This window comes from Maylandia zebra, linkage group LG18 (assembly GCF_041146795.1).
Source record: "Maylandia zebra isolate NMK-2024a linkage group LG18, Mzebra_GT3a, whole genome shotgun sequence".
NCBI lineage: Eukaryota > Metazoa > Chordata > Actinopteri > Cichliformes > Cichlidae > Maylandia > Maylandia zebra.
In genome coordinates, this window is record NC_135184.1 from 10590113 (window position 1) to 10610463 (window position 20351).

The following is a 20351-nucleotide window of genomic DNA, read 5'->3' on the forward strand; positions in this document are numbered from 1 at the left end:
ATTCTGTTCCCACTAAATGTATGCTGTATGCATGTACACATGAGTAAACTGCACAAGTGAGCAGGTCGTGGATGACTTCAGTTCTGAGATGCTAGAGTTGGGAAGTTGTGAGTGATCTCCAGAGTAGTTCTTTACTTTTCAAGAGTTTTGATGTATTTTTTTATGTCAGTACAACTTTCTGTTTTTCTCTGTTTTCCATTAAGAAAGACAACAATGACCCAGTTTGTTAATTTATCAACATAAAACACCCACTAATGATATTCAGACAAGTGAAGACTTCCTACTTTTTCTTCTTTTTATATATTCGATCAAAGGAATCCCCCTCTCTGTTCGGCTTGCGTGGGAGTGGGAATGTAATTTTGAGCGGCATCCGTCTAGGTCACGCGTATAATCACTTTTGACTCAAGTAAAGGAGATTTACATGCCAAATTGAAGCAAAGGTTTGGAATCAATGTAATGAATGGTGCTGAAGTGGGTCAGCTATGAGAAATACTGCAACGGGCTACATTTGTTTGAGTTTTTGGTCTTTTCATCATATTTGTTGATAATAACAGAGATTCATCTGTGCGCTGCTTTGGACAAAAGCATCTGCCAAATACATATGAAGGTAAAATATCACCAGCTTTATCCCTTATCCTCCCTTCAAAGATGAATTCTTAATCTCAGCTGCACCAACTGGTTCAAGATGGGTTGCACAAAAAAATAAGAGAGGATCTTTGTGTTCTGCATGTCTGTGCTGGAGAAATTTGTTCTGGCAGGAACAGCATGGGAAATGTAGTATCTCTTTCCATTTCTGATTTGTCAGCATTAATTTGCCCGAGGGCGGGGTCGCCTCCGGTTGAGTGTAACTCGCTGATCTTATCCGTCTTCTCTGTATATCTTGATGAGTGCAGAGCGACATTCGCCTCCCTTGCCTTCTCCACATGGCTCGCTTTCTTTGTACTGCACACTGCACAGCACTGGCACGCAGCCAGTCTGCTTTCCCAGAATACTCGCTGGACCTGCTGAAGAGTTTGGAGGCAGCTGACATGGCAGCTCTTCCCTCCTCCTGGCCTGTCTGAGCCACAGTGTCACTAATAGCTGTTAGTGGGTTGACTCCTAGTGACGCTTTAAATTATTATTTTATATATGTATCCATACAGTAGCTTCACTTAGACTCTGGGATGTTTGGGAGTTCAGGCTTTTTAGGCTGGATGTGCACTGGATGACCTCCAGACAGAGCAGTAGTATGCAGCGCCAATGCCTTTCAGGTGTATTGTGTATTTTTCACTTGTCTCTAGGGAAGAGTTTTGCTGTGTCTGCAGGCTTTTTAAAGCACTGTCCTGCAGCTCATTTTAAGTTACACACATTCCCACCTGGGAGCTGCCCTGTACAGTCTCATGACTTCACCGCGGGCTTTGTTATAAAGGGGTACAAGGGTGTCCATTCATTTTTCTTTGATTCACAGGTGATCTCAAACAAACAGTCATCTAATATTTGTGGGATTGCTGCTGTTGTCCTCAAGCTTTTGTAGACTTCGGCAGTAAGACCTCACAGCAAGAAAGTTGTGGGTTCGAATCTGGACTGGGGCCTTCTTTGCATGTTCTCCCCGTGTCTGTACGGGCTTCTCTATGGTTTCCTCTCACAGTCCAAAGAGATGTATGGGGATGGTTTAAGTGGTGGTTCTAAAGTAGCTGTTGGTGTGAATGTGAGTGTAAATATCTGTCTCTGTGCATTAGCCAAAAGCCACAGCATGTCTTTTATCCTGCCGTCCTTCTCTCACACGTGGTCGTGGCAGATGGCCCCGCCCCTCCCTGAGCCTGGTTCTGCCGGAGGTTTCTTCCTGTTAAAAGGGAGTTTTTCCTTCTCACTGTCAAAATAAACTATCATAGCTATGCAGATGACACACAAATATATATCACAATGTCACCAGGAGACCGAGGCCCTGTACAGGCTCTTGGTAAATGCATTGAGGAAACTAATGACTGGTTGTGCCACAATTTTCTCCAGCTAAACAAAAACAAAACTGAGGTAATAGTCTTTGGCGCCAAAGAAAAACGATTACAGGTCACCAGAGAACTTCAATCTATACACCTAAAAACCACAAACCAGGCGAGAAATTTGGGTGTAGTGATGGATGCAGACCTAAACTTAGAAAAACACATTAAGACAATAACAAAATCAGCTTACTATCACCTCAAGAATATTTCAAGGATAAAAGATCTGATGTCTCAACAGGACCTGGAAAAACTAGTCCATGCATTCATCTTTAGTAGGCTTGATTACTGTAACAGCATCTTTACAGGTCTACCTAAAAAATCAGTCAGACAACTACAGCTCATTCAGAACTCTGCTGCTCGAGTCCTCACTAAGACCAAAAAAGTGGACCACATCAGTCCAGCTCTGAGGTCTTTACACTGGCTGCCTGTCCGTCAGAGGATAGACTTTAAAGTTCTGATGCTGGTCTATAAAGCTCTGAATGGTTTAGGACCAAAATACATCAGTGACCTCCTGACCCAGTATGAACCTTCCAGATCCCTCAGGTCATCTGGATCCGGTCTTTTATCAGTTCTCAGAGTCAGAACCAGACACGGAGAAGCTGCATTCAGCTTTTATGCTCCTTATATCTGGAACAAACTCCCAGAAAGCCTCAGATCAGCTGAAACACTCAGTTTATTTAAATCCAGGTTGAAGACTCACCTGTTCTCAGCTGCATTTGAATAAAGCACCAAATCCAAACTTTTAAGCTTAAATTTCAAAACTAACATTTTAACTACTGATTTTATCTGTGTTGATTTTATATACTGTTTTGTTTGTTTGTTAATTAGTTTGTTTGCTTGTTTTAATCAATTTTAAATCATGCTTTGTATTGGTTTTTGTTTCTAATGTCTCTGTAAAGCACTTTGAATCACCTTGTTGTTGAATTGTGCTATACAAATAAACTTGCCTTGCCTTGCCTTACCAATGTGCTTGCTCATAAGGGGTCATATGATCCTGTATGTATTATTGTAGGATCTACCTTACAATATAAAGCGCCTTGAGGTGACTGTTGTTGTGATTTGGCGCTGTATAAATAGATTGAATTGAAACAGATTGGCGATCCATCATGGGGTGCCCAGCCTTAGAGTCACAGGGCAGAAGAAAATAGATGGATGCCCACACTGCACAGTTTAGTTTAGTTTAGTTTTTTGTTTTGTTTTGTTTAGCTGAAAGTTCAGAATAATGACGAATAAAGACGAGTGATGAGTTATGCAGTTAGAGCTAGGAGGCGATTAGGTGCATTTTAAATGTTACTGTAAGGTTATAGAGAATTTTCAAGAGTGTTTATTTTGTTATCTGGTTAATTCATGCTGACATTTCATTGAATGCTAATCATTTTTGTAAATAGACACTTTAAAAGATACTAATTCAGTGCAGGGCAGCCTGTGGTATCTACAGTTACTGTTAAGTTAGGTCAAGGATAGCTACCCATATGGAAAAGAAATAGTAAAAACTTATATGTGATTACTCATGAAAGTGGCCACTTTCTCATTACTTTCATATATTGTTTTAGTAAGTATCCAAAACATACAAGTTTCATTATATAATTTTTCAAGGGATCTTATATCTGTTTTCACTCTTATATGCTTTTCATACAAGTTTCACACAAGACAGATACAAACTTTATAAGATTTATATATATCTTTTCCATATGGGTAGCATTGGTTTGAAATTAAGCTCATGATGCTCTTTAGCACCATTTGCCAAAATGCATTTTTATGACTTTATGGGGACTGGACATCAGCCATGGCAGCATAATAGTTCACATCACATCTGCATATATAACGCATTAGACTCAGAGCTGCAGCAGAGCAGGTTAAGTTGATCATATTAGGAAGTTCATAGTGAGTCATTAATGTTTCTCCACCTGCCTAATCCTGTCATGTAACATGTCAGTTGTACCATCATAGTGTCAGCACAAACAAGGACATTAAATAATTTCTAAATTATAAAATCAGGTATTAGGCTTGGTAGCTGAGTCTTACAGCAAACAAATGCAGCTACAGCTATGTAGTTTTAGTTCAGATCATTTGTACCTTACTCAAAATGCAGTGTTGACATAGTCAGGCAAACTATAAGAAGCCCTACCTTTGCAGCAGACTTTACAAGAAAGAAAATAACGAGTTGTTTGGACTTGGCACTCCTCTCCAGGCTGGAAATGTGTTCAGAACAAAATTCACTTGTTCTCTGAAGCTGGTTCACTTTGCCAGACTGTGTGCCTTTCATAGCAGAAATATCAATCACCACTTCCCTCCTCTCGCCTTTAGCGGTCGGGTGCAGTCTCCCCGTTCGACTCCACCACCAGCTCTCTCACCGAGCCACAGGGGGAGGTTGCCAGTTCTGCACTTGTCATCCTTCCATAGCAGCGAGGGGGCTAAATCAGGCCCGCAGTCGCTCAGAGTTTATCATTAGTTGGATCCAGTCTGTCAGCTCGCTCTTTTAGAGTCGCAGTGTTTGATGAAATTTTAAGGCAACTCACAGATACAAATTTTGTGGGACAGCGTGATGCACTCTGTCAAAAAAATGTATTTACCAAAAAATAAACTCAGATTCTTTAGAGCGCTCGTGGCAAAATAAATAAGTAAAACAAAACTTGGCTTATTTAAGATGTCCTTTGCAAATATGTTGGTTTTAAAATGTATGAAAATATTCATATTTACCTAACTAACGTACCTTCTTATACCACACTAACTATGAACATTTTTCCATGAGATATAACAAAGAACTACAAATCATGGCACCAAGAGCTTTACAAATAGAGCCAAAAGTGACAGAATGGGAGCAATATCGCTTGAAGTTTTTACACTGAGCCCCTCTGCTTGTGAGAAATACTGTTCGAATAGCAATGTTTAAAACAATATTTTAGATTTGGATAGCTCATTGCTGGAGGAGATGTCTATGGGGTTTTTGTTTTGTGTGTATAATATTATTTTTTTTCTTTTATGTTGATTTTCTTTTGTGCCAGTGATGATATTCATTGTTGATGTCCTACTACTTAATTTGTGTTTCTCAAACTCATGTTTTATATCACAGTAAAATTAACAGATAAACCAGAACATTTCATTCACTAAATGTACCTATTAATGTGTCAGTCATTCATGCACAGACTAGTTTTTTGTGGATAGACTCTTATCCACCCCAGATGTTTAAGTCTGATGGCAGTGCGGCTTCACCTGTGGACCCTTTTTTATTACTTGTTTACTTCATTTCAAAAGTAGAGAAGTTTATAATAGTTATAATAAACAACAAAAAACTAAATAAAAGTTAATGCACATGCTCACTCTATGGGATGGTATTTATGTCAATATGTACGCGCGAGCAAAAACATAACCTGAGCAAATAGTTTCATTTCATGGGTGGAATTAAATTCCTCGCACATAAATGCAACATCCACGCCCAGAACTCGGCAGCAGCGTGCACAAATACGCCATCCCACACGCCAGAGCGTCTTCTTTTCACATGCCGCTGCTGTTTCACAACTCTCTACGCTCGGACATAAATTCTGCTCGCGCGAATCGACTCACTTTTGACGTGTGACTGGTCGCTTTGATGGACTCTTCAGGTTACTGCATTAAATCGAGTTACAATGTGGCAGCAACAGAAGCCACTGTGTTTTTTCAAAAGTATTTCTTTACAAAAGCAACCCTGTATCCACAGCTACCAGATAACGATAAGCGGAAGCGAACGGATGGATGGATATTTGAACTTCAGCCTCCACACGGAGTCTCTTCAGCATACATTAGAACTTCTTACTTTACCACCAACCTTAAAAAAAAGCTTCATCGCGTAGAGTTTCCTTTTAATGTTCCACTCAGCCACTGATCTGTTTAGAGACTAAACTGAAGATGTGCTTAATAAGGTGGATGGAAAAGTGCTCACGGAGATAAAACAATAACACAAAACTGCGCTTCTTTTTAAAAGCGCACATTATCGGTTGAAAAACACCTGATCAGAACATTGAGAGCAGGTGCTGTTAGTGTAATTATAACATCCGTCTGTGTTCAGAAGCTCCCGCTCCTTGTCTCACTTCTTCTATTTCCAGGTCAGATTTTTCGATTTGGCTGTCTAGAGCTATCCGTTACCGTGGCAACCAGTGATGGATAGCACAGCCAGCCACGGGTCATTAATTACTGTGAGAAGATTTTCTTGCTTTACTAGCTACTGTTCACAGGGCAACCAGGCGGTGTGTCCTTTGACTGTGAGCCAGCTGAGACATCTTTACCGTGAGTTAGTGGAAGCATTTTTGTTTGATGCTTTGAGGACTTGAATTCTACATTTCCTTATTATCTGCTTAGTATTATGATGATGGATGCTCTTATTACAAATGGTCAAAGCTTCAGACAGTGAGTTCAGTTATGTGCCATTAGTGTGTGAAGATCGAGCTTCAGACTGTTTCAGGCGCTGTTTCTTTTTTCTTCATACTCTTGAACGTGTAAATCAGAGGCCATCTTAGACACAGAGCTCTGAATATGAGATCATAGAGGCTCCGCTGACCTGCTGTTTGACCCTACCAAGGGGCAGCCAGTTAGGAGAAAGCTCTCTTAAAGCTGGTGGTCTTAAAGACAGAGGAGCTACTGTGTCTAGTGTCAGACAGCTGATGATGCTAAGGCTCAAAATTAGATAATCAGGTGATATTTTGAACTGTGAAACATGCAAAGCTACTTTAGTAAAGTCAAGGAATAGAACATGTGGAGGTGAAAATGAGGAAAATTCGCCCACTTTGAGGAAAAAGTAAAAAATAATGTAAATATTCAATAATCTCAATGTCAACCGCCTCATGTAGATCCGCTAGTTCCTGACCTGGAGATCTGGATCCCATCACTTGGCCACAAGATAAACCAGAGTGTCTCAAACTTTTCATCGCATTTCTAATTGTTACTGAGATGTTTGTTGAATTTGTAATCCTTCAACATTTCCCATTTTAAAGAATGTGTCATGTCTGACGTTGGACATCTTTATGTTATTACCTCAAACTTCCAAAGCTCATGACACAGCAGGTTTTTTTAATCCTTAGAGTAAAATACTAAACAGTTGGTAGACAACGTGATCTCTTTGGTAACTTGACCATTTTGAAGCTGAATTTACACTGAAATTAAACATCAGTGTCTACAGAAGCAGCTACTTGTCCCGCTTCTGGTTTCATTATCAGTCTCATCAGTTATGTGTACATGCTGCAGACTCCTCGAGGTTGACAATAAGGAGACTACCTTCCTTTTCTCACTCTTATCTTTCTTTACCTGCTCTTATATCCTCATGACAAAGATAACAGGGGATCATTGCTGCCTGTCTTTGCTATATTAAATATCTTTTCCCCTACTATACTGCTTATAAATCAGCATTGTGCAACACAGTACTCTTCTGCGCCCTATAAGTTTTCATGCTTGGTCTCTGAAGCTTAATAAAGTACTCAAATGAATGTGGCCTGTCTGTGTTTCATGATGGCACCTTGAGGTGAAGCTGATTGTAATTATACGTTTGAGAGAAGCTTCTGATGCTAATGGGAGCACTCACTGAAGTGAAGCCTCTCCTCTCTCTTGTTTCCTCTTACCGTGGGATCTGCAGTGTCAGCACTGCACCTCAGCCATTCGAGAGCCAGCGTGCATGTTAATGTATGACACGTGCAACACAAATGCACACACATAATGACTAATGCATGTCTTACATTGCGAAATCTGATCTGCTTGAGGAAAACCCTCTCTTGCACAGTTATTTTGTTTTGCTAAATAGTTTCAGCACTCGCGCAGTGATTGACATAATTTGGTAATTATTAGCAGTTAATTGCAGTTTTCTGTTGATTTATTTTGAAGCAGCATGAAATGACAACACTCCTCTGTTCTGTAAAAGAGATTAGCAGGAGTGTTTCTGCTAAACTTCTGCCGAATTTCTTAATGCCCCCGTAGGTTGTGTCGAACTTGTGTCTCTGGATCGTGCCAGCTGGCAGAGTGGCATTGTGTTTTCCACGAGCAGCATGCCAGGCCGTCGGGTTGTTCAGGGAGATTTGTAAAGCGTGAGCGAGAGCGGTAGTGACATGCCCCATAAAAGCTCTTTTGTGCTTCTCTTTATTGCATGTTGGGTCTCAGACAGAGGTCAGGGACGGCTTAGTGGAGAGCAATATGGGAGTGACCCTTCGCTGCTCACGCGCGACCTCCTGCAGACACTCATCCACAAACATTTACTCACACACACACTCAGGTAGGCATATTGTATTCCTGCTGCCTTGCAGGATTTTGCAGGATATATATATATATATATATATATATATATATATATATATATATATATATATATATATATATATATATATATATATATATATATATATATATATATATATATATATAAGCTCAGCGATTCTCTGCGCGATCAACCTCTCACATGTTTAAGCTGGGGGAGATTTCACTTGTCATGTTTGCATAGTAAGCTAACGATTAATAAGACGATGTCAGAGGAATTGGTGCACAAATTATCATCACTCACAGATCAGTGCTGTCGCTCTCTATACATAGTTCGCACGATTGCAAAGTGAAAGCAAAAAAACAAGCGCAAATTCAAACGCGACTTCAATATGTCACATATTGACAGTGGCTCACCGATGCCAATGACATAATTACCCAGCTACATTTCTGAAAGAATGCAAAAGCATTGACATATATTTTTCCTACAATAGCCCGACGGGCAGGGAAGAGATAGATTTTGGTAGCCCGACTGAAAAAATCGCTAGCTCCGGGACGTCGGGCTAGCGATATTGCAAGCCCTGTATCTGATTGAGGAATCACTCATCTTTGGAAAAGAGAGTTTATTACAGAGAAATGGCTCTTTCCAAAATAAAAGCTATACTATCCGCTTCTTCTGGGCTATATTCTCAGCAGCATAAGGAGAATCATGTGCTAACAGCTGTCTAAATGACTCGGCTAAAGTTAGTAGCATGCTTGCTTTTTTTTATCTGCTTCCACTTGTCTTTGCACTAGGATGATGTCGGCGTAAATGTGCAGTCATATTCGTTGTGTTCCCACTAGTGCTTTCAGGTTAATCTCGTTGAAATGACCTTAACGCCACAACACGGCAAATCTCTGTTAACGAGCTACCGCCGATCGCTCCGTGCATGGGGCTAGACGGCCAACACGTTAACGAGCTAACACACTAGTTCACACACGTGTAATTGAGCATTGCATGGCACATCCAACATACTGTTTTACTTTAGTCCATGACTAGGTCTATGTTGCAAGGAGAGCTTAACTTCTGTTTCGCTAGCTTGCCCTGCGCTCTTCCTTCTGACTATGCTGTCTGTGTTGAGCGCTCAGTGGATCTGCGCAGGACAGTGCAGCCTAGGCGGAGTAGTCGAACACAGATTCACTGAGCGCTCAACACAGACAGCATCGTCAGAAGGAAAATTGATAAAATAAATTACAAATGTTGTATTGTTCGATACATATGCGTACCGAACCGAAAGCACTGTATCGAACGGTTCAATATCGATACGAATATCGTTGCACCCCTAATATATATATATATATATATATATATATGTGTATATATATATATATATATATATATATATATATATATATACACACATACTCTGCAAGTCAGCATAGGTTGCTACAGCTACCGGTGGTTACTCCTTTGAGAATTCCTGGCCTGTTCTTTCTTTTCCCGTCTACATGCTGCTGTAGGACCTGGAAATCTCTGGTGGGCATCCAGGAATAGCAGCACTGTTGATGCTTCATGCAGATCGCCTGATCTTTTCTTTTTTATATATTTTAATTTGTCTGCAACATTGAAAGTCCTGTGTTTTTGCTGGAACATGCATCAGAGAATTCCAGTCATTTGAATGGTCTATCCATCCAAATTCTTCCACTTGTCTAATTCAGGGTCGCAGGGGGGCAGGAGCCTATTCCAGCTGCCATAGGGTGCAGGGTACACCCTACAGAGGTTTCATCTCCATCCCAGGGCTAACACATTCACAGTTGCAGGGGTTTGAACCTAGGACCTTCTTGTCATAGTGCTAACCACTACACCACTGTGTCCCCCCCAGGTTACTGTTACTAAAAAATTGATTTCTAGTTTGTAAAATGAACCACAATAGAAATATTTTTAATTCCTTCTGTAGGTGCTCTATTTGGTGTTTTTGTTGGGTGTTGGAATCTATTAACTTCTCTAAATATATAACTTTACATACTGTGTAAAGCAAACAAACCAACATCCTGACAAAGATTGGAAATACTCTGAACACTTTGCCACTGAAAAATATTAGAAAAAGACGACCGAAATCACACAGAGCTGGTTTCAAGTGTTTTGAGCTGAAGAAGATTGGGTAATGCTGCAAAATAAAATAATAGTGTGTGTGTGTGTGTGTGGGGGGGGGGGGGGGGGGGGGTCATTAAGACTCGGATACAATGAGTCTATCATATTTCTTATAGAAAGAATAAATAGAAATGAATATATGTCGTAAGTTTGCAACAAAAATAAAAATTCTGTACAAAAATCACACAAGAGGGACGTGATGGTAACAACAAGTCAGAGGAAGAAGCTGTTCGTTCTCCTTTTACCTCTCTCTCAAAGAAAACATCTGACTGTACCTGTGAAAAGCGAGAGTGCATTCACCAGAAATGCTGCCTATTTTTTTTGTCTGGTTTGTTTGATAATGGGCAAGTTACAGTTTATCAGCGTTTTGACTGAAAACATCTGTGTCTGTCAGTGTTGGTCAAGTTACTTGAAAAAAGTAATCAGTAACTAATTACTGATTACTCCCCCAAAAAAGTAATCCCGTTACTTTACTGATTACTTATTTTCAAAAGTAATTAATTACTTAGTTACTTAGTTACTTAGTTACTTTTTAAAAACACGATTTACAACCTGAAGAGGTGATAAAGCGATAGATCTTTCAGCCCAATTCTACTTTTTCTACATAATCCATCATACAAAATGTAATCAAATGGAAAAGTCTCTTTTTAAAACTTGTTTTATCAGTTTTAATCTTTTAACTTTATGCATCAAGCAAAACATTTAATTATATGCAACATTCTCTGACTTGAATAAATTAGTTTAACATTTAAACCTATTTTCTACACATTCCAGCACATAAAATAAAATATTTTTTGTGTTTTCACTCACTCTTTCAAACAGATGCAAGTAAAACACAGCAGAAAATAAATAAAGTCAAAGACTCAGCGGTCCTTTTGCTCTATTTTCACCTGTAAAGCAGGAGCAGGGTAGGCGGAGGGTTACCCTGGTGCAGGTGTGCTGCGCTTGCTCGGAAGTTTAGGGGTTTTTTTCGCTGTAAAAAGAAGTTTTCTTCCCACGCACGATGGACGCTAATGTTTTTGTCACTTTTTATGGAATCAAACTCAAAGTAAGGTCAGTACTTCCACACTTTAAACGCTGCACGCTCATACTCTCTCCCGCACTCGATATATTATCCATTGTTGATCTGCACACAGCTGCTGTCACCAACGTCGCACTTGCTTACGTCACTGTCATGAGACATTCTCGCAAAAAAAATCACGGTTTTAGTAACGCAGTAACGCAGCGTTCCTACGGGAAAGTAACGGTAATCTAATTACCGATTTTGCAATAGTAATCCCTTACTTTACTCGTTACTTGAAAAAAGTAATCAGATTACAGTAACGCGTTACAAGTAACGCGTTACTGCCCATCTCTGGTGTCTGTGGCCAAACATGGTACTGAGTAAAGAACAAACCAAACAGTAAGATGCAAAACCTGAACGTTAAGCCTCCAAAATGCTAAAAAGCTTTGCAGGGCTGAGGGGACCCATATGGAAAAGAAATAGTAAAAACTTATATGTGATTACTCATGAAAGTGGCCACTTTCTCATTACTTTCATATATTGTTTTAGTAAGTATCCAAAACATACAAGTTTCATTATATAATTTTTCAAGGGATCTTATATCTATTTTCACTCTTATATGCTTTTCATACAAGTTTCACACAAGACAGATACAAACTTTATAAGATTTATATATATCTTTTCCATATGGGGAACCGCAGGGTTTGATGATACTTTTCAGTGAATTTGTCACCGTGAAGTGGCAACCTCTGAGGATGCAACAATAAAGGCAACACAGAAGGTGGCATTAACTGGCAGCTCCCCGAATGGCAGTTTGCTTGAAAAATGAGTCAGTGCCCACAGACTTCTCCAAATTTAGAGCAGAAATTTCAAAACTAGCTTGTTCTCTGCAGATAATTTCGTCCTTTGTGACAATTGTACATGGGGTGAATTTTTTATATGACTCACCCATTTAAAGCATTTGAAATTATACATGATTACGGATTTAATGCTTTGAGAGACAAGTGGATGGTGTCACTGCAGCTTACCAGAGCATTGCCAGGTCTCAGCTAACCTGAGTCACTGAACTGGACCTCTGCACTGTGTTTGTAGTTTTGGCACCTTCTGGAGAAATGTTCATCATTTAATAGTCCCAAAAATGGCTAACCAAGTTAGCCTATAACTTGGCACACCACCCTGAAACTCAAGGTTCACTCTTGCTACACCTGTTTCGTATAGTCAATCTAGTTCACTACAAGCAATTACTTTAATAACACACAAATAAATTTGTTTCATTGCTTTAAAAAGCATCACTGAGTACAGTTTTAAAGTCTTAGCTGATGGTTTTACTTACACCAGCGCCATCCTTTGGCATGCCCACTTGGAATTTTACCAGCTTTATAACGGCAGTTGTGTGCATTTTCTTCCACCTGCCTCTCCTAAGCTCTGCTCCTGCATTCAGGCTATAAAGACCTCTGAGGTGGATCAAAATCTCTGGACAGCTACTGATGTGCTGTACAACTGTGCAATGACAATAAAGAGTTATCTTATCTTATCTTATCTTATCTTATGTTAAGACAAAGGGGAGATGGAGATGCTTGAAGCTGTTTACAAGATCACATCCGCTGGGGGTGCCCTGACATTGGAACGACCTCAGAGTGCTGCATGAAGCCTGTCTTACTGCCGATTATACGGACAGACCAGCAACCGCCACAAACGCAGTCGCAGCCACAGACGCACCAGGATGCCCAGACAAAAAGCACAAAAACAGGCACCCACACAATAACACGCTGTATGGATGTCTCGACAACGCATGCGTGTGCAGACGAGCACACACGTGCATCATATTGGAAGCCCACTCTGCTAGATTGCTTTAATTCATTTAGCTTTGATTGGTGAAAGGTTTTTTTTTTTTTTTCCTCAAAATATCACCGCTGCTCCTGTTTGCAGCAACTTCACTGTAGCCTTGAGGAGGAATGGGTGGCGGTGCACCATTTTCAGCAGCAAATTGAATTTCAGTGGGTTGCATGGTGTGTATTTGGCTGATGGAGCATATCTAGAAGCTGTATATTTAGACTAATGCAGGTGCTGCAAGTCACAGATTGATTACCGGTTTAAAAATAAAACAGCTGTGTGCATCATGAAGTAGCAGGAGCAGCAACAGAAAACACTTGTGCATCAGAATAATGTCCTTGGATGGGGTGAAAAAAATTAAATCAAGTGACAAAAAGAGAGGGCGTCTGACACTTAAATATATTCAGACAAGTGTGTGTGCGTGTGCTGTATTAATTAATTTATTGAAACGGATTACAGTCCAGATTGAGGGCTCATTCATCCAGATCTCCGTAATATAATCTGCCTCTAAACATTTCATAGCGACTTATCTCTCTGAGCTCTCCCGCCGGGTGAGCGATATTTATTCTGTTGTGTCGGAGTCTTAGCTGCCTCTGTCAGGGCTGAGAAGGGGTTTATCTGCATCCAGCGGCAGTCGCAGCTGCGTTTGTGCTCCGTTACCACCCCCTTCCCTGCCAGCCCCTCCATCCCGCCCCCCTCTTTCGCTGGTCACACCACACTTCCTGTTAAATCCCATTACCAGAGCCAGACGCCCCTCTCTGCAATGTGTTACGGTCTTTGAGCTAAATCATAAATAGGCCAAGCTGTTGAGTACAGATGCTGCTGAAAATACTCTCGCTGTGTTCCCATTTTTACTCATCCTCCACCCCCAAAATGTTTTTCTGTTTTTTTTCCCCCTTCCCACATTGGGATGTTTGGGGTGATGTCACTGTGTATGTCAGTCTGCACTTGTTCCAAAAATGCCCGAGTGTATTACGCAAACAGGCGTGTCAGAATACTCCATATTGTTGTGCTCCAACACTTGTTCCAAGACTGTAGTGAGACTGCAGCAGCAACATGAAAAATGAAATTTTCTCAGGGAAATTGAGTTGTCAGGATTTTGCCCCACATCTAAAAAAAAAAAAATAATAAGATATCGCCAACTTGTGATGCATTTTTAATTCTAAACAAATGCTATAAACACTTGTTGAACATAAACACTGTCGCACACAACTTCTGGGATACAACACAGACGGTAGCAGTTGATCGTTTCTTTATTTTCGAGGGTTATCGTTAGTTCCCAGTGTGATACCATTTTTCATTTTTAATGAGAGAGGAGCATAGACTGTGTAAAAGAATTGCCTTAGCCACAGTGATGCAACTCATTGGTTTTCAGCCTCTTGACCCTCAGCTGAAGAAAGTTTAGTAAACTGTAGGCATTAACTATACATTCAAGGACACAAATAAATGTGAGATACAAGTAAAACACCAGGATTTCACTCATTAAAACTGAAAATACAACTTCTTGGATGGTCTGTACCACACAACAAGCTAAAATATTCATATTACACCGATGATTTGACATGTTAGTTTGGAGCCAGCTCTATGTAAGCATTCGCTAATTGTGAAACCAGTTAGAACGAGTGGTTGTTGTTAAATTTGCAAGTTCAAAGTTGTGGAAGCCTGTTTCTCCACCTGCAAAAAACCAGGGGTCAGTCCTGGGAGGATATTTATGGAATAACTTCAACACTATTCTTATAATGTTAATGCCAGACATCATCTGGCTAATAAGAATTTGGTGAAATGTGAACATACTAACCCGTCCAACCACCAATTTAACATATCAAACTGAAACACTCAAACCCTACATAACTGTTTATCATAGTTTTATTTATTTTTTTATACTGTTTTAATTTGGTTGTACCTACATGGGCATTGTAAAGCACCGTGTGTACTTTGTTCTCGAAAAACACTATATTAATGAACCTTACTTAGTTACTTAATCCAGCAGACTAGTGCGCTGTCTCAGCTGGGGCTATCAAAAAAGCCACAGATAAAGATGGCTGCATCCCAAGACGACTCTATTCACCAATCAAAACATTCCAGAGCAAATTCTGATGATGGGAATTTTTAGAATTTGTCGACTAAAATTTAAAGAAATGTCTCGGGTCTTGCTGGATTGTACAGTCCAGTGTACCGACTCACTGAGGGTTTATAAGAGTGGAGATGTTATTTTTCAAAAATCAGCTTTTTGTGTCTTCTCTTTTTAAGAACCTGTCGCCCAAACTCCTCCCTGACATCCTTAAAGTGTCACCTCTAAATTCCTGCCCCTTATATCTTGTGCTAAACCTTATCCTAACTCTGTCATCTTCAAATAAATCAAATCAAAGTTTTATCTGACCTCAAACTGCCAAAACAAATCCTAAATCTCATCTTAGTGCTCATTTATAATCCTTACCCAAGTGAAGCCTTTAAAAGAGATTGAGAGGCTACATTGACCTCACTTTGATGATCTAAACTCAAGGTGCTTCTCAAAGATAGAACGGCCCACTATGAGCACACACATATATAACTTTAGTTGCCACATACATTTCAGATGTCATTCAGGGGTGATTTATGTGGAGCTGGAGTAAAGTAAGGAAATGTGGAAGAAAGAAAGAAGCAAGAAGGGAGTAAAACGGGATTAGGGAGTCCAGGAGGGAGGTACATGAGAAGGCCAGTGAAATACAGACTGGCAGTCAGTCAGTCAGGGCCTGCAGCGACTGCTTCACTCGGTCCCACCAGAGTAACGACTGTGTAACTACAATCTGCTAATCCTGCAGGCTGGCAGAGGTCCAAGTAAAAACCAGCAGCACCAGTAATGCAGCCAGTCCTCACACCAGCTGGATCTGCCTGCCAGACTGCATGCTGCTCCTGCGTGACTGCATGACTGACTCTCACTAACCCGAGCTAACCGGCTGTTCAGAGCACCACACGTGGATGATGATGATGATGATGGGGGAACCTGTGTGCATGTTTGTGCTTTTGAGCGTGCAGGAGGACGAATGTGTGTTGAAGTGGAAGAAAAGCAATCACACAGAGGATGTGAAAATGTGGCAGAGCTTTCAGGAGGCACAATTAATCTCAGTGGTTGAATCAAATTTTAAAAAGTAGAGCAACAGTCATTCACACTATCAGGGAGCAGTAAAAGGTCTTTTAGAGGTGCAGATAATTATTTCCATTATGGAATAACGTGGTGATTATTGGAGCTAAATATTTGGTCTTTGCCGGTCCACGTATCCCACACCAGGTGGGGAATGATTACTGCCTCAGGTGGAGGAGTTTAACTATCTTGGAGAAGTATTGTTGTTCATTTCATGTTATTGATCCTTAATAACTGGAAAATTTCAGCAGGGAACTTTGAGTTAGCGTGATGCTGTAGTGTGGTCGGGATATTGTCTGGTGACGGGTTGTGATTAAAGTTTGAAATCAGCAGGTGTGGAGAAAGAAGTGTTTGCCAGATCTCCGCAGCTTGAAGCTTTATTAGTGATTATTTGCATAACACACCTGAATCTCAGTTCAAAAGGTCTCCACACACCATAAAATTGCCCTGTCCACGTACAGATCTGTGATATGAGTTTTAACACGATTTTTATTTTTATTTTTTAACACAAAGTTTTTGCACGCTCGAATTTTAAAGTGACTACAAAAACATATCAATAGCTGCACTGGCGTTATTTTGAGGATTTGGTAATTTCAGAAGAAGCAACATCAATTTGTCAATTGTAGCGTCGGATTTATGGAACCATGAGTGGAGTGCCAAGTTATCAGTTAAAGTTAGAAATGGGATTGAAAATGGCCTTCATTTATAGGACACTTGGTTAACAAACTGCTCCTATAAACTATACAGGTGCAATGCATTGATACTGATACCTGCTGATGGCTTTGAAGCAACATATAAATAAAATATTACAATTTAATTCACCAAACTTCTGTGTCTATGAGCATGGCTCGCAGTGTCAGATAACTACAATAAAACAACAGTTATAGCCAAGAGGTCAGCTACCTGCCTAGTGGGAACCTACTTGCCAGTAAAAACAGCCATGCCTTTAATAATTCAAAATTTAAGCTGTAATAAAATTCAAATGGGTATTTTATTAGAAGGAAATCAACCTTTATAGTTTTCATGAAGGAAAGAATTAACGAAAAATGTTTATTTATGCTCTAAAGTTGTACTTCAGTGTTGTCTTCTTTCAGCCCTGAAGTTTCCCGCTTCTATGACCCACTTGAAGCCAAAAAACTAACAGCTCAAAAAAAACCAAACCCTGTTACTTCAGTTTTCGTCATTAGATTAGAAGAATAACAATGCCATACAGATATCTGACGTTTAAATGACTACTCACTGTTAATGTATGTAATATAAGGTCTGTTTGTGCAGTTATATTTGCAAGCGAATCGCAGATGAGTGTCTTTGAGTTACTTGATCACGTTGTTGTTTCTCTGACTCTCACATTGGCTTGTGTGTAGAATAAACGGGGATCCCTGACAATGGCAGTCTGAGGAGCTTTGTACAAGATGCTGTCTAATCCGCTGTCTCCCCAGAGAGATTAGCCCCGTCACCAGGGTGGGGAATTAAACCACGGCTGGTGTTGGAGAGACCCTGAAAACAAAGCTGAAGTGAGACCCGAGGGGCTGTGGGGGTGCAGATGCACAATTTTGATGCAGCTGATCAATAAATAAAGTAAACTATGAATCTGTCAGTAATTGTTGTATTTAAAGAAAATGGATTTCTGAGAAACATTGAGGTCTGGTTGTAGGGAAAGATCAGAAGAGGTGTAGTTTCCTTCAAGGGCAAACTGTCATCTTCAGTCATTTTGACATTTAGCTTTTTCCAGTGTCTAAAAAAATCAGTTTGACAAATTAAATTTAGGGACATATTTAAGAAATCTGTCTTTTTTCCGAGGGAAACCCAGACAGTTGGTGCCACAGTTCGATCAAACAATCAGATCTTGTAAAGGCAGCAGGCCAAGGTTACTCAGCCTATAGAGAAAATGTTTTTTTTTTTTTTGGAGAACAGCAGCTCGGAGGTCAAAATGGACTGAGACTGTGGAGAGAGCAACGGGAGCAGATAAAGAAACATGTTGATAAAGGGAATCGTACAGCAGTTAGGAAATGAAACAAAACTATAAAGCTCTTTTGAGCAGCAACAGAGAAATGTGTCTCATCTGTGCCCTGCTTGAACTTCTCTGCATGCAAACCTTATAAAATAAAATAAAGTTTCAAATCAAAACAGTATTTTCATTCAAATTTGTCACGGAAAGCAGCAGACACAGACGTCTCTCTGTAACCGTTGCCGCCTGCAGTTTGGTTATGCTCATTTTTGCGCCACCGTTTCTAAGCGGGCGCTCCCTTCCTGTCGCCGAGCCAGCGACTGAGTCAAGGTCCGTTCTTGCTCTGGGCAAAACAGGTTCTCCCTCACACTTTCCATCCGTCTGGCCATGAATGATTCACACTGTCCTTCTGGTCTGTTTAGGATGGCAACAGAGCTTCTGCAGGGAAGAATCTGCTGTATGCCAAGTGAAATGAGAGTGAGTGAGTGTGTGCTGAAAGAGGAGTAGCCAACACTGATTCTGCTCATTGAGCTATTGCACATCTTTGGTGGGCAGGACAAAAAAATCAGTTTCGTTCAATTCAAATGACATGTTCATCCCACCAGTGAACATCCCTCGTGCACCTTTCAATCTCTGCTACGTGATTCGACATGAATATGCGATTGGTTAATTTTAGGTTAATGCAATGGTTTGCAAGCTTTGGTGCTTCAAACCACTAAAGGTTGGATTTTGATCAGCAGTGGATGAGTGGCGCTAACAGACCATCTCACTCAAGCTTGCAATCAGAGTAAAGCAAAAACAGTTTTCCCAAAAAATGAATAAGAGGAAGCAATATGCTTAAAAACTCTTGTTGCAGTCGACTGCAGTGAGTGACTGTGCTGCTGCTTAGCTCGACCCCAGTGCAGTATTTTTCATCAGTGACCTGCAGTGGTTTATATCAGACAATTGGCACTATATAATGTATATATACAATATGTGCCTTTCTGAAGACTAAGGAGTATTAAAATTGTTGTGACAACATGTCACATTTACAGTTGTGGTCAAAAGGTCAAAAATCTGGAGCATGACTATCGTGGGCTTTAATCGTCTTTTAAACACCTTTAATTACTTTAAAATTAAAGATGTTTAGCACTTCAGCACTTTGCGAGACACTTGATGTCTTTTAAATGTGCTAAATAAAGATGACTTGACTTGAAAATAAGATACGGGTGCACAACTTTTGAATTTATTTTGGATTTTCTCTAATCCGCACACGGTTAAAAGTATACATACAGGCTCAAATATACACATACGTACACCTCCGCTGACACAATAGTCCTGGAACATATTCGAAATATGTAATAATCTATTTGATGAGAGACTTTAAGATGCTCGAGTTGGTTTAAAAAAACCCATGAAGACGTTTCACCTCTCATCCGAGAAATCGCTTTCTTTCCGAGCTCCTTAGACTACCATGACCTGGATGACAAGAACCTACACAGAGATGTGTGATTATGACTGTGACATCAGAAATATTAATATCAAGTTATGCTTCCTAGAAAGGAAGCCATCCGTAGCCCAACTGATCATCAAACCTTTAAATAACCCTGCCGGGGCAGCAGTCTGCTCCTGGAAAAGGCTCTGCATTTATAGACGGGGATTTCTTCCTCCCTTTCTCTCTCTCGCTTCTCCTCCTCCTCTCCCTTTCCCCCTCTCTGTGATAATTTATCTTGCCCCAGTCTGATAGAGCTGTAGCTGATGTAAGAAAGTGACTTGATAAAAAATGAATGATTTTATTAGTCAGTAAGACTAAGCTGGCGTGTAGAAGGCCCTGTTTTATCCAGGCTTTGCGTGCGATGCCTACTGTTGTATTAGCTACAGGACAGATTTCCCCACTGGACGGGCAGATGCTTTCCCCTCCGAGCGTCGTGGATGCACCATGTGTCACTGAATCTGAGCCGGGATAAGACGTCTGTCACACTGAGCTATGAATGGGATCTAAAGCACCCTGGTGCATCATACATGACAGACATTAAACCGCCTTTATCTGAATTCTCAAGTTTTCTGAGTTGAATAAAAAGCAGAATCGTCTCAAGGGGCATTTTAGTTTATTCATATAAATCATATATATTGTCTGTTCAATC

At 40.3% G+C, this 20351-nt stretch overlaps 1 protein-coding gene across 5 annotated transcripts in view; it reads left to right on the forward strand.

The window, feature by feature from the left end:
* The window catches only part of mtcl1 (microtubule crosslinking factor 1), an 86447-nt gene that overhangs the window by 19385 nt on the left and 46711 nt on the right, over window positions 1-20351 (forward strand). The gene's annotated exons all lie outside the window — the stretch shown is intronic.